The sequence below is a fragment of the Anopheles coluzzii genome, chromosome 2 (assembly GCF_943734685.1).
Source record: "Anopheles coluzzii chromosome 2, AcolN3, whole genome shotgun sequence".
Taxonomy (NCBI): domain Eukaryota; kingdom Metazoa; phylum Arthropoda; class Insecta; order Diptera; family Culicidae; genus Anopheles; species Anopheles coluzzii.
Window position 1 is genome coordinate 90,967,120 of NC_064670.1, and position 16,237 is coordinate 90,983,356.

Sequence of the window (16,237 nt, forward strand, 5' to 3'; positions counted from 1 at the left end):
GTATGATTGTGCAGGGAAAAAGAGTGAGTTTTTTGTTGCTGCCAAGGGGTCTTTTTGTGTGTGTGTGCTTGAGTCCTGTTGCAAGGCAGGTCTATTTTAAGCCACGTTGCGGGGGTCTCAAATGTGGAAAGGTTCCGTCTACCGTCTGGGTGAAACTTGTAGTGTTTGTGCGTTTGTGGGTGTATGTGTGTGTGTTGAAGGGTTGTTTCAATGTGAAGGTATGGCTGATCCCATGGTAGAGGTTGGTGTTGCAAGGCAATCATATAATTATATCGTACAACGTTTCGTTTCCCTTTCACTGTTGCTTTCCTTTCGGTGGATACTTCTAGAGTGTTCATCTAACCCTTGAATGAGGGAGGCTTTGTGCTGCATATGTAACAATTGTACATTACAATTTTTTTTAAATATGCTTTTCCTGTTTGTTTGCTAAATTTCATGACATGATTAACATTCTTATGACATGACATCAAGCAAGTAACAATAGATTTCAAATTTATATATTTTGCGAAGGCTCGATTTTATCTGCAAAATTATAACTTCAATGCCAACTAATGTTGATAAACTTAATACATTCTTCAATATAATGAAGAAATATATAATGTATGCTGATTTGTAAAACATCGTTTAAAGTTGTGTTTTACTTTTTGTAATTCTTTGCTTTGGTAAAAATTGAATATATATTCATATATGAATATATAACCCGTTCACGCTATATAACGAATGAACATTTGTTTACGCTTAATCAGACTGTAGCAATATAGGATAAACATTTATGACTAGGATTGGGTGCCATTTTTCATTCCAGGAATAATTTCAGCCTCCAAATGACAATGAGGTTGGAAGATTACACGATCTCCACATAATTTTGTAACGAGTTATAAAAAATATGAGTAAAGCTTTACAAAATTTTGAATATTTCAAAATTTTGCCTTTTTTGAAGAAACAAAAAAACAAAAATATATTTGTTTTGCTTTCACACTACATCAGTTTGCGTTTTGAACAATTTATGATCACTAAATAAATATTTGCAGTAAAATCATATTGATGTAAATGTTAGCTTCAATATGTAATAAAAATTAATTAATTTTATTGAAGGGCACTGTAGACGTAAGGCTACTGGTAAAAATATTCGAATTACTAGAAGAAGTAGGTACGCTTACTTGAGATTTTGTAATTCTTGTAATAATTTACCATGTAATCTCGAAATCTCAAACCAATCCCGAAGTATGATGTTGCGACATTATGTCACAAAGCTTCCAAAAAGTGTAATAACAACCTTAAGTCAATTAAAGACACGTGGAAAGAAAATTAGTATGCAGCACACTATACTCACGTAAATTATACTTTATTACCAATTTCGAGCTGTACGTACAAGGGTTACGCGCGGTCATGAAATCTGTTTTAGAGCGATCCTGATTTTTGGGTGGTATGGGGGAGTGCTAACCGTGCCGCCCCACAAGCTGTTGATGAATTTAGCAGAATCGCGAACGTATTTCGTAAGTATGGTTGGTGAAGTCCGCGACATGTTGATTCCTTGGAAGCGTTTTAACACTGGCCGCGACTATTCTCCAACGTCAACACACATATGCATGGCATGGCTTGGTATTGGCGTCTAGTTTTATGATAGACCTGTATGTTTGTATCCTATCGTATGAAGTGAGTGTATGTGTAACGCGGACCATGTATTCGAGTCATCGGTAAGTCCAAAAACAGGCTTGTTATTGGTATATATTTGAGAGCCAGAAGAAAAGAAGAAGGAGAATGAGAGGCTTGTACAGAGTTCAATATACACGAGCCAGATACATTATGTCCGAACGATGGTGTAGTTTCGACGTATGTGTGTTTGTGGTTAATAGCTTTAGCGTTGTCTTCACACACTTACAGGAAGTCTACACCGTTCCAAACGGTGGTGTACAGTACAGCACGCTGGCAGTGTGTAGCGTTGGCTTCTTTCTCCGCTTACCGGTGGTCTTACAAATGGACTTTAATTAAGCATTAAGCACGCGGGAAAAGGCTTCACCGTGGAGGTCGTAGGTGAAAGGCGAAACGGTTTCGCAAACCGAACGTGACGCAATTAATTGCTTTTTTCGGGCAGACTGGGCATAGAAAGGCACGAAGGGGCTCGAATATTTGGTTTCATTTATGCGAGTCATTTACGATTGCGTTGAACCAGGGAATTGATATATTTTGCTGTTTTATCAAGCTTTTAGCGTGACGCACAATACACATTTGTATAGGTAGATTACAATAGCCCGATTGAAAAGAAAACGAGTCTTTATTCTTACAGACGCTTTTAAAACGTCGCATCTACAAAAAGTTGGCAAAAGTTTGAGCCAAACTGGTAGCAGATGGCGGTACAGCAAATTTCAAGCTGTCGGGATTAAACTTTCTGTCGCGGTAAAAGAATGGATTTGCTTTGTCCGGTCGAATCTCGAAAATAATTTTCTCTTCTTTCTTTTTCTCACGGATCCTTGACCGTTGAAAAATTAACAAAATAATACAGTGCCAGTGTAAGGAGTGTAAAAATGAGCAAAATAATTGTGTCACCGTCTGGAGGGGTTCTAATAAATCACCAACATGCACCACTGGACACGGTTGACCACCGTCGTCGCGTTGGTTGTTCAAAAGTGGAAAATAATTGGCTGAACAATGGGCGGGAAGAAACAGAATGAAGGAAAAAAAGAAAAAGAAAACGTAAACAAAGCACGATTTACCCCGTTTATTTTCCCAACACCTTTGGTGGCGGAAAAAGGGTGCTGGGGTTGACCGCAATCACACTTACTGTTTGATTGAGTTTACATCGCCACGGTGCATGAAATGGAGTAAAATGATCATTATTAATCTTAGTTTATTTTCCTCCTCATTTTCTCCACCGCCCTTAGGGTTGGGTTTTAATAGTTTAGGGTGGATTTTAACATGCTTTATCCTTTTTTGTACAATAAACGACACACTTATTGTTGATATTTTAGAATTATGCCCCTTTTACGATAGCTTTTGTAGAGTTTATACACACTAAAAAGAGGGCAAGGTCACTATGTACGAAAGTAGCACTTACACCATCCAACCTGCAAATGCAACCTGTCTGTTGCTATGTCTTGTGCATTCCTCCTGTTCAATGACGATCGTCATCGTCATCGCCACCGCGAGGAATGCGAGTAACAATAGACAGGACATACCCGCAGCGTTTGTCTTGTTTCGGCCGAAGCGACATAAATTGATGTTAACAAATGTACGCTAGACATTTAACCTATTACGTCGTCGTCGTTGTTTTTGTTGTTGCCGTCGTCTTCTGGCATGCCCGGACGTGGCGTAATAGTTTTGGCCGCTATTTCAGTACAGTGGTGCACGATCGGTGCAAACTTTTGTTGTTGTTGTTGTTGCAAAATATCCACTCCACAACCAAAGGATGAAGAACCGCTTTTTATTGTTGCTTTTGTGTGTAGTGCCTCCTTTTGCTTACCTTGGCCGTGGAATGTTGCAGTCAAAATGGTTGTTTTTTTGCTTTGTTTGGGTGGCTACCATTTGCTTCGTGTATTTTTAATCATGGCACCCGTTAGCATACAGCCGTAAAGCGTATTTCTGGGCCCGATGAATACTGGGCGATATTTGAATGGTTATAGAAACCGGGGCGCATCCGCTCGAAACTTTGGAAATAGCAAAAGTTCAGGAATGTAAAATGATTTCGTTTGGCGGTGATCGTATTTTTTGAACGAGTACGCTTTCTGCTGAGCTTGAACGACAAAGTTTTCCGCTGTTGAAGTAGACTGCAAATACAACTAATGGGGGAACTTTATCACATAAATATGCAACGAAAACAAATAAAATAATTGTTACTGACCTTGTTATAGTTGCACTATCATGCATTCATAGAACAGATTCTGAGTAATTTTTTAAGTGAGAAAAATAGATACATATTAGCGGAACTAAAATAGTAACAGCTATAATCAAAGATTGTAGTAGTTTTATGAATCAGGGGTCGATTTGCACGATTGATTGGAGATTCTGATGAAAAATATGTCCAAAGCAGCAAAACGATTGTTTTAAAATGAAGCATGAAATATGTTATTCATTATATAAGCTTTATGATAGTTCCTTCTGTTATCTGAACAAATATTAAAGAGATATATTTGAATTAGAATACATATAAAGAAGAAGATTAAAAATAAAATTTAGATATAAGAGCTCGAAACAACGATTTCTAAAATATTACCACTTCAAAAATTGGACACAAAATGCGAGAAATAACAAACTTTTCCGTTAAAACACAACAATGAACAATTATGAATATTTTTGTCATGGTTTTAGAAGTAAGTTTTTTTTCCTGAATTTCTTATGGATTTGTGGAGAATAAAATTAAGTAAAAAATGTGTTTAATAAGATCATGTAATGCACACACTGGGTTTATAATTGCCGACCTAAGCAGATATTGAGTCCTTTAGATTTTAAAATATTTTATTTTATAATGCAAACTTAATTTTAATTTCCTTTGTAACTAATGTGATGTATAACTACTAAAAATGTAATCCAACCGAGCTTGAAAGCGCCCTATGTAAAAAGTCCATGGCATTGCCATCGAAGGTGTATCCTTTGTCCTCTCTATATTTGGTATATCCATTGACTCATGTTGATATAAGTTCACTGCAGGTTGAGCTGCTAGATTAGTTTCAATTCACGTGCAACCCATTAATTCCCCTCTTTGCTAGTATCTGCATCTCCTCCCTGTACTACTCTGTTTAATTCAAGTCTTAACCTTGCACGTGCAATGGGTCGACAAGTAAATGGGCAATGAAATGAAGAAAGAAAAAAAAAACACCTTCGTGTCAAAAGATCACGCAAGCGGTGGTCCCGTTGCATCTCGCCAAGCAACCATTGTGCCCATTTGCATTATTCGGTTCTGCAAAGTGCACCCGGTGAAAATCGATAATCGCCCGAGACGTGCCATTGTATGCGTACATGTAATCTACAGTTCCCGGTGGAAAATGTTTTCCGTTTTACCCCGGGCGATAGCGTGTGTAGTGCAGGGGTACGGATACGGAAGTTCGTTCATGGTTAGTGTTGACGATTGCTGGCGATATTAATCGATCGTCGGTGTGTTGTTGGTTGCTGGATCGACCGTGGCAACGGTAACACGCAGACTTTTATTTACGTTCAGCCGGCAGCGTAATAAATGCATCGAGGTGTAGTGTTATTGCTATGCACCGAGCGAACCTTGATGGGCGTGCATAATCATGTAAAGTCGCTTAAAGGTCCCTATGCAGATTAGCTGTTGACTTTAAAAATTGCACAATGCAAGAACCATGAAACCATCGCCTTAAGGTTGATTATTCCAAGGATGGAAATGATAGGTCAAGGTAGGGTAAACAAGATGTTCACAGACAAACAGTAAACCTTCTCGAATAATGGAGTAGGAGTTGTGCATCTCAGCATACCATTTTTGTTGAATTGGGATGTTGTTACACTTAATTATTGTCTGGAGATGGAAACAACGGTAATAATGGCAATAGCGAGTTGAAAACATTGCTCTACCTACAACACATGTACTAAGACAGATGATGTACCAAGTTAGTTATGAATTGTTTGGAGAGTTTCTTTTTATGCAAAACTTAGACTATTTTCCAATTATGCATTGAAATTATATTGCAATAATCATTAATTAGACCTTCATCATCACACATGTCGACAATATTTACCATATTCAAGAAACAACAGGGAAAGTGTACGTGTCAAACTTACACTACATAGTCTTTCTAAAATGTCGAAAAATATTAACTAACAAAACATCTCTGTTGTTAAAAAATAACTGAAAATATGTTGTAGAAAAAGGAATTGATATCAACAAAATATTATCGTTACAATCTCTCCCATCATTTCTTAAGAAAACCAACCCAATTATCAATAAACCGAACGAGTAAACATGATCCACGAGCCTTTTACCCTAAACTAACAAAACTCTGCTGAAAGTTTTCCAACGAATAATAAATGTAGGCAAATTAATTTTAACCTTTCTCAATACAACGATCGCACGCATCTACATCATTGTGGCGATTCCATTGCTGTGGTTAAGTTTCCCCTTCAGCTCAAGTCCACCAATGTGGCGGTATTCGCCTCCCTATACATACAGGAAACTTTACTCAAAATGGTACTTGAAAAGTTCGATTCAATGCCGATGCCTTTGCCTCGTTTCTGAGACAGGAAAGCAACGTGTCAAGTTTGCGTTAAATTGTGTGCAACATAATTTTATCGTTAATTAAACAGTCATCGAGGCGAATGTGTGATTGCACTTGAGGGCAAGGTGCTTCAACAAAACGTTTCTACCAGCTACTGGGGTATCCTATTAGATGGAGTTTATTTTACTTCGAAAGTCATTCATCTCGGTGAGGGTTAAAAGTTTGCCGTTGGCATACAGAGTGTGAAGAGTTGGTTGGAGCAGCAATCTTTGTGAAACCATGTACGTGACTTGGTTGATAGGGAGGGTTTGAAACAAAACTAAAACAATTATACGTACATTAGTGCAGCTGAAGTAAATTCATGCAGGTATACAACTACGACGAATTTGCGAAAAGAAGCTCCGTTTCCTAGAACCATTTTGCTGTATTTTTTTGTTGCCTGGTTTGTAGCCTGAACTGCACTGCAAATTTCTTAATTAATGAGCTGTGTTCAGTTGTTTAAAAATATACATAAAAGAAATATATATTGTGTTATCCTTTAATTTAAAAAAAGCGTTTAAACTGCCACGACATAGTTACAGTTGTATTTGAATAGCAAGTCACACAGTGAAGCTTTCTGAAACACGGCTGAAGATGATGTCTGACTATTTGAGAACCAAGCGATCGAACGAACTTTTCCAACATGCAGTAGATCGACTCTATGGGGGCTGGTCTGGTGGTACAGACATCAATTCGTTCGATTTAACAACATGCCCGGTATGGGTTCAAGTCCCGAATGGAACGTGCTCCCATACGAGCCGAGTCCACTAGTGGTAGAGGCAGGCCTATAAGAAGAAGAAGAAGAAGAAGAAGAAGAAGATCGACTCTATAAAAAGTTGGTGTATTGAGATTCTGAATCACGTTTTATCATGCACCAAATTTAGGACCTCAAATACTTTTTACGAAAATATTAGGGATACGTATTACGAAACATAAATTGTGGCTTGAATTTGACATTGAGTTTAAGTGTAATCAACGTATAGAAAGTAAAGAACAAGGCTCAAGTAAAAGTAAAAGTAAACGTCTGTAGAGAATAATAAAAATTTTTTTCAATTGCTTTATTTTCTAACCACAACAAACATCTCAGCTTAACAAAACGAAACTTTGAAATAATCAATACATTGCACATTTTCATTTTAGTACATCCACTTTAATGGCACGTCTGAGTCGTAGATAGATACGTACAAAAGTCACAACAATCGTTTCACCTGATTACCAAGAGTTATGGCCATCATAAATCATATCCCAGACCATTTTATCGAGTCCAGCGTGATAGGGTGCGTATTCATTTTCACCCCATCCAGAAGCCCTTTTATTTAAATCTGGTTTGTGCGGATTCCACAACCGAAACAAAACAGAAAAGCTCTAAAATATGTTTTTACGCGCACAGCACACACAACAGCTCCTCCTGCACCACCAAAACGATTTGTTCCCTTTTAATGGCCCGAGCAGCAGCGGCAGCCACGGCAATCGGTAGTTGATTGTAAAGCAATCAAGCAGGAAATCACACCCGAGTGGATTCATTTGTCTGTTTTTCCACCCATTCTTTGAGCGGAGCTGGGTTTTAAAGTTTTCGAAGGTACAGCTTGGGCACAACACTCTCTCGGGACCATCGCGTCAACCCATCCCATCCATGGCGGCTGATTTAATTATCGTTGCTCCCTGGATGCCTGCGAAGAGCATAAGGCACGAACTTTCCCACCAAACCATGCATAACAAGGGCATGGTCGGTAGCGTGCGCCGATTTCTTGACGGTTTGCTGGAAGAATCGCGCTACCACCAGTGCCAGCATAAATCATGAACGTTTATAGAGGCAGCCACCTGCCCCCCCCCCCCCTCCCCTATTTGTCTCAGCCCGTCCCTTGTTAGTGGTTTTCCAACCGCCCCTTAACAGAGTCTATTTCTAGCAATAAAACCTCATTCCACCGTCCGGAATTCGTATTAGCTCGTCTGCGTATTTTTTTATATTCTGCCTTCTTGTCCCATTCCTTACTTCTAGCTAATCCACCGGTGGTGGCAATGATGGTGGTAGTGGTGACGTTTTGTGCTGGGAAATAGAAATCGTTTTGCCCTCCCTCCATCGTTGGAGGGTCAAAGTTGTGCCGTCATCGAATTTGATGACGACGAACTTTGTTCGTTTTTTTTGAAATTCTTTTTCTTGCTTGAATTGATGTGTTGCTGCCTAGTACGGTTATTGCTTTATAGTAGGTGGTTTCAGGTTGGAGTTGGAGCAGAGGGATATTTTTGCAAGTTGGGTCATATTTATAGACGGGTGATGAAATAATTATTCGCGCGCTGCAAACCCGTTTCATTTTGTTTTGTATGTCCTTGAGCTTTTAACAAAGAGCTTTTTCTTGGATTTTCACTGTCGGATTTTTATTCACGGTTTTTTACTGTCAAAGTATTATAAGATGTATAAGAACGAACGAAACAGTTATTTTGTTTTTATATTTAAGAAATAAAGCTCTACCACGAAAAGCATATTGAAGCATATTGAGCATATTTCGTAAACTTAATTCTATTCTATCTCGTGCCGACTGGTCTTTTTTTTATCAATGTACATCGGTCGACGAGGCTGTCCAATCGTTTAATGCTTTGTTAACCTCTGCACTCCTTTCATGTACACCTATTTTTCGTTCCCCTCCTAATCCTCCCTGGTCCAATCGTACTCTTCGCAACCTGAAAAAGGATAGAATGAAATATCTTAGGAGGTATCGTCTGAACCGATCTGCTTTCAACTTTCGTTTATTTAAGTACGCTGCCTCTGCGCATCGACTATACAACAGGGCTCGTTTTGAGGCCTATTCGAGTAGACTGCAATCGCGTTTCCGTTCTGATCCAGCATCCTTCCGGCAATTTGTTAGGATTCGAAGAGGGTGCAATACGTTACCTATTGAAATGGTACTTGATTCTCGAACTGCCTCTACGCCTGTTGAGATCTGTGAGCTATTCACTGCACATTTTTCCCAAATGTTTGAGCCACCGGTTAGTGACCCTAACCTTATTGAGGGTGGGCTACTCTACACGCCAGAGAACTTAATTAATCTCTCCGATATTTCGGTTAGCTCTGAAACAGTTGTACAGGTGTTATTTGGGTTGAAACGTTCTTTTACTCCTGGTCCAGATGGCATTCCTGCCTCAGTTTTAATAAACTGTAAGGACGTGCTTGCTCCACACCTTGCTAAAATTTTCAACCTTTCTCTTTCTCTCGGGGTCTTTCCTGCTCTTTGGAAATCCTGTTGGCTTTTTCCGGTTCACAAAAAGGAATGCCGTAGCATGGTCTCTAATTATCGTGGGATAACTCAAACATGTGCCACAGCCAAAACTTTTGAGCTATGTATCTTTCCAACCATACTTCATAGTTGTAGTTCCGCTATTAGCCCTAAACTGCATGGGTTTATGCCTGGTAGGTCTACTTCTACTAATCTCATGTCTTTTGTTACCAATATTTTCAGATCTTTTGAGGCAGGTACCCAACTTGATGCAATATACACTGACTTTCATGCTGCATTTGATAGTTTGCCCCACTCTTTACTATTAGCTAAACTATCTAAACTTGGTTTTGGTGATGGCATTATTAGCTGGCTGTCCTCATACTTAAGTAATCGATCTTGCAGGGTTAAAACCGGGTCGTACTTATCTGAGGAGTTTTTTTGTACGTCAGGTGTCCCTCAGGATTGTGTGCTAAGTCCACTTCTGTTTTCTTTGTTCATCAATGATGTCTGTAATGTTTTACCTCCTGATGGTCATCTCCTTTATGCGGATGATATCAAAATCTTTTTACCTGTGTCCTCTTCTTCTGATTGTATGAGTCTTCAGCATTACCTTAATGCATTTGTTCATTGGTGTTCATCCAACTTACTTCGCTTGTGCCCTGATAAATGTTCTGTTATTTCTTTCTCTCACTCTCTTTCTCCTATTTCATTTAACTATACTCTCTCTAACTCGTCTCTCTCTCGTGTTTTGTCCATCCGTGACCTTGGTATTATACTCGACAGTCGTCTTAACTTTAAACTGCAGCTTGATGAGGTTCTACTAAAAGCTAATCGAACTCTTGGGTTTATTTTACGTTTTACCTCTATTTTTAGAGATCAAAGCTTCTTAAGAAACCTTTATTGTGCTCTGGTAAGGCCTCTTCTTGAATATGCTAGCATCATCTGGAATCCTCCTACTATTGATGGCTGTTCGAGAATTGAAAGCATTCAGCGCCTTTTTACCAGGGTTGCTTTTCGTCGTTTGTTCGGTGCTGCCTCACTACCTCCCTATGAAACGCGATTGCAATTATTCAATCTTCACTCTTTAAGCTTCCGCCGCCAAGTGTCTCAGGCATGTTTTATTGGTGGCTTATTACTTTCTGATACTGATGCTCCTGATTTACTCTCGTCCATCTCGTTGTATGTTCCCTCTCGTTCCCTTCGTCCTCGTGATCCTCTGTCAATTGAAACACGTCATACTCTTTATACTTTCAATGATCCTATTCTATCCTGTTTCAGGTTGTTTAACCACTTTTACTATCTCTTTGATTTCGACTCCTCTCTCAACTCTTTCCGTAACCGTATTTTTTCTTCTAATTCTCTTTAATTATTCTTCTAAGTTTCATTATGTTTTGATAGTCTCTACGCTCTACCTATGTTTTTTTCTTTAATTTTTTTGCTAGGTCTAGACTAGTTTAGTTAGGCTTAGTTTTTCATGAATTATTTTGTTTATTTGTTAGGGTTTATTTAATTTTAAGTCTGCCTTATTTAGCCTTGATGGCGGATATTGTATTAATAAATGAAATGAAATGAAATGAAATGAAATGAAATCCTTAAAGAGCAAGTTGCTGAAACTAATCCATTTCTTTTACTCCTAGCAACAGTCAACAACCACGTTAGGTGCGGTGCTCAGGTGTGAAGTGAAAAACAACTTGAAAAATCCTTGAGAAGGTCAATGGCGTCCGCCAGGTTTTGGCCATTCCCTTTTGGGACTAGTGGCGTGTGAGGTGCGTTTTGAATGGGAAAAGAAACGAACCCATCTTGTACTGAGTCATGGTTAAATTTCCGGTCACGCAAACGTCACCAAATAACACACAAGATGAATAACGCTGATGGAAGAAAGTGACTAATTATTGGCTTTCAGAAGTAAGGTTTCTTTTATTCGTGGCTTTCATCATGCCGGAGAAAATTTGCAGGATAAAAATTGTTTTAGAAGAATATTTGTGTTTTAATAATAAATCAAAGATTTGGTTTTTAAGAAAAACAAAAAATGCAACAAACTTCACCTTGAAAAACAACAATGGCAGCACCGTTACTTATCAAGCTTCTCGCTTTCATTTATTACAAGAACAGGGAGCGATAAAAAAACCCCGAGCACCCTTGAATGCTTCCGAACAAAAGGAACGCGAATGGTGTAAAAATGTGGAAACCATTTCCTTTCGACGGGAGGAGTTTCCCACCTATTGTAGCATCTGGCATCCCGACAGCGTGGTGCAGCGGTGCAGCAATGCACCGAGAGGCAAATGTGGTTTCCCGAATGGAATGCTTTTGTTACCATCGTCGTCGTCACTCTTCAGCTCGTTAGCGTGAACCGATCGCGCAGCTAGCGGCGGCGGTGTTGGAATGTGGGTAGCGCAAATAAACCGACGGCGTACACGACGTCAAAGACTAGCGCCTTTTGTTTCCCTATTGTCATTATGGCTTTGCGACTCACCGGGCTGTGCTGCTGGGAAGGAACTCGTGGAGAAGTGTTCGCAATGGAAAACACTCAACCATATTCCGGTTCGAGGGTAGGGTTTACACCTTTGACTGCAGGCGGCGGTAACGATGGTGGTTATGTCATACAGGGTTTTACGACAGTCACATACACACACACATACACATACCCGAACGAGTAACGGTTCCAAGATGATGTCTCTAATCATCCAAGTGCTCTGCTTGCTGTGGACATTATTCCACGCTGGGCGTCTGTAGCTAAGTGTTTGCGTAAATAATTTGCGTATGTCGCTCGGGAAGTGGTTTTAAGTAATGGCGTATATTTTTATTGACTTGTGTAAAACGAACATATGCATGAGACTTTTTTTTAAACTTTTTTCATTCCAGAAGTCAATGTTGTGGTAAAGATTTTAAGGTTCAATAAAAATGGCTGGTAATATGCAGAGTATGTATGAACGTGTGATATAAATTATGGACACCATCAGCATCAAATGCTTCAAAAGTGTTTTGGCTGACGTAAAATATCAAAATATAGCTAGCAAAAATGTTTCAAAAATGATCCACATAGAAAACAAAAACCATTTTATTGATGAATTTATTAACTACCAGGCGTCTCCATTACGAGCCGATCATCTCTCATGTGGAAAAATATGTGCCGGCCTTCTGGAGAAAAGCTAAATTAATATTATTATATTTTTGGGGACATAATAATTGTTTAAACGATGTACTCATATGCTGATGAATTATAATTTTCCTATTGGAGTCATTACAGTGTTTATTTGCTCAAATATTAAAGATTAAATAAAAATCGGTCGTTATAAATAGGATTTCATACTCTACTAAAAGGGGAAAAAATAATTAAGAAAAGTACAATTTATGCATAGATAAGAAAACTAAAAGTCAATATTATTGTGATATTTTTTTCATTTTTACGCTGCACAAACACGCATTTTTTATTACATCAAAACGACATTTATTTACCATCCTCCGTAGGCATCGAACGTTCCTCCATCTTCACACAGTGCTCAAAGTAATCAATATCAGTTTTCCGTATACAAACGCTAGAACGGTCTCGGAGAGTATATAACTTTTACGCTTAACAATTGCTCGTTTTGCTTCACAACGTTCGCTGCTCAGCGTGTGGTATGAGAGTTCCCATCCCCTTCTAAACTAATTTCCGTACGGTTGACGTGCAGAGCTGGACAGCATGGAGCAGGAAGCGCATGGAATGGTAATCAAATATTTCACGTTTAAAATAGTAAATTTAAAAATAATAAGAAAATAAAAACAAAAAAGTCATTAAGTGCCCGAACAACTTATCCGCAGTGGTAAGATAAACTTCTACATTCCATGCTGCCAGCTCTACATTGCGGGGCTGTTCCCTAATCTACTCAACTGCATGACCACACGCAAACCTGCCGCGGGAAAACGGTCCGCGGTTTGAAAAGCTCGTAACAAACAACATATACTAGAAGCTCGTGGTCCTACGCGGGGAGTTAATTTGATTTTCCACTCACATTTGTGTTGACACTCTGTATGCTGCCCACCCAGTGCACACAGTTCCAGTTTTAACCGTGTGCGTGTGTCCGTTTCGTTTCCTTTTGGCACAATGTTTTGGTTTTGATGCTTAGCTGTGTAGTGGTACGTATATGAAATAAATAGACACTGATCTATTCACTCAAATATTGTTTCTACCTTCTTTTTTAATTCTCCTCCTTTGGTGCTTCTATGTGTGCGTAAGGGTGTTTGTGAATTAGCGCTATGTTACGGCTAGTTTCTGTGATTGATCGGTTTTCGGGAAGGTGATGTAAATAGGAGTGGAATGAAATGATGAAAAGTGATCCATTTCATGCAGATGTTTCTGTTACTATCTGTCTTTTGTATGAGTGTAAGCCCAACCATTCACAGAGTAGCTTTTCGTAAACTGACCTCGATCTCGCGATCACCATTGTAAATATCCTTTTCTCCTTTCCTTACTGCGTAGTTTGTAAACTTCCTCGCTTCATTTCACTGCTCACAGTCCAATTCCTTTTCATGCGCTATTCATCTCGGGTCAGTTGTCTTCTCTTTTCCCAATAATCACACTCACCACACTGGTTGTGTAAATATGCTCTGCTAACTCACTGTACAATATCCGGACAGCAAAAAAACAGCGCCAAGAAGGCAAGTGTGCACACACATCGCATATACAGTAGAAGGTAACAATACGATAAATATGTCCTCCTTGCACATGTTATTTGTTTTCTTCGCTACTTATCGTATATGGTTGTTATTAAACTGAAACTGAAACAACACGCACATTTGAACCTAATCTAATGCAATTGTAACCACATGTACATCTAGTTTTCTTCTTTATGTCATCACTATGATCAATTCTCACGCATACATTTAACAGCACATGCTATCGTGCGTCCACGGAAAACTGGTCATCGTGGGATTATATTCGCTCATCGTATTTGTTACTCCTTTCTCGTGCTGTTAGCTAGCAGCTTCCCTAACAAGCCGGCTGGCTTTGGTGCTTTTGATTGTTTTTGTGGGCCGTCGTCTCCAAAACAATCCCTCCCATTGCAAACAAACTTGTAAGGTGTAAGTGTGACGGCGTGTGGTTAGTTGATGCCGTAGCCAATTTGCACACGCTCGACCGATTGAAGTTCCTTGCATTGCCATTGCCTTTTTTGTGGAAAGTTTTTCTTTGAACATTTTCTTTTTTTTATGTTTTTTCTTCTGATCCTTCACTGACACCTTCAAAAGCCTGCTTTCCACTTGCTCGTATTTGACCTCCTTACGTTCGTTTTTTTTTCTCTCTCCTTCGTTAGTCGTATTTTACTTTCTCTTGCCATTTCCTTATCCCGATGCTAGTGTTGAGCGTAAACATTCGTTAGATATTGAATTTATCGTTTCAATTCTACCTTATCCTGCTTTTGGTACGTTCCCGTTTTCGGTTGGCCCGTGAAACCATGGGAACGGTGCTGGTTCTGGGCAGGGAGATAGCAATTTCGATTTCACTTCGTGCTCCCATTTTTACCCAATCGTATCGGTTCTGGCTCGATTGCTTTGAAGTGAGGCTTTGAGTTTGTGGAGGTTTCCTCCTTTCTTGTCTTTGTCTCGTACGTGACCCAGCTTTCCTGTCTTTTCTGTACTGATTGCCCCAGAGAGAATGTATTGAAATGTGGGGCTACATTTACATGGCCGTCGGTGTGAAGGGTGCAATGGGTGGAAAAAGCGAAGCGTGTAGAAACGCTGGGTAGCACAATGTGTGTTTGTTATTCGGATTCAAATAATTGACTTTGGCATGTGCACCTGCGGAAAATATACCACTTTCACTTAGGCTTCGTGGATCGAGTTTCCTGTTCGATTAGGTTAAAGTTGAAATGGAAGTTCATGTGTAAAAAGAATGAAAAAGTTAAGCTGCTTGATATTTCCCTGTGGCATATGTTACTTTACGAAAAAGTTTGTTGGTATCAAATAAAATTAACAATTACTTTAACTGAAATAACTGATTCGAGCCAACGAAACCAAGGCACCGATAAATATAAACATTGCCAAGCGACGGCAAAAAGTTAAACTAAGCATCACTAAACGAGATTGGAATTGTTGTGGTTTTCCGAGCCAAAAGTCCCTTTTCTCCTGGGGGGAAAAACAACAAACGATGATGGGTGGATTTTATTCTTTCCACACAAAATTAACTCACTTACCGTATGGTTGACCTCGGTGGTTAGAAAGTTTTGCGGCACCAATCCGGTGTAATCCGATGACACAAGGTCCTCGGTCGAGTGATCTGTCCCGGTGGAGCAGATTAAAACTTTTGCATCATGATGCTTTATTGCAACGGGGAGAGCATGGTATCATTATGTTTGCCCTCGTTTAGTTGCGAATGTTAGGGATGGTTTGTTTTACGACCATTTTTTTTTGGAGCTAACATAAAATAGCTCCTAATTGTACGAAAGGTTGACAGAAATAGCCAACATTGCTGTTTAAAGACCTAGCAGAAAGATTAAAAACTTCACTAGAAGCTTTTATGTTCACTATTTTGGCTCCAATTTCACCACACAAGCAGATACTTTTGCAAGGCTTCGATAAGGACAATAGATAAGGAGTGTTTGAGGTAGTTTTTCTTTACTAACACGTCCAACACAGGATACGTCATCAAACCACTCGTGCAACATCTCTCCCATACTGTGCTGTGTTTCTATCGACTTGAAGAAATCTGTTGGCTAGTCTCAAACTGAACCCGTATAACTTGTCCTGAAGATAAGCTTGCTTGTATGATGGATGTTCGGATGGAACAAAGGGAAAGGCGGCAGAACATTTCTGTAAAGGGTCAGTTATCACGAACCCGCC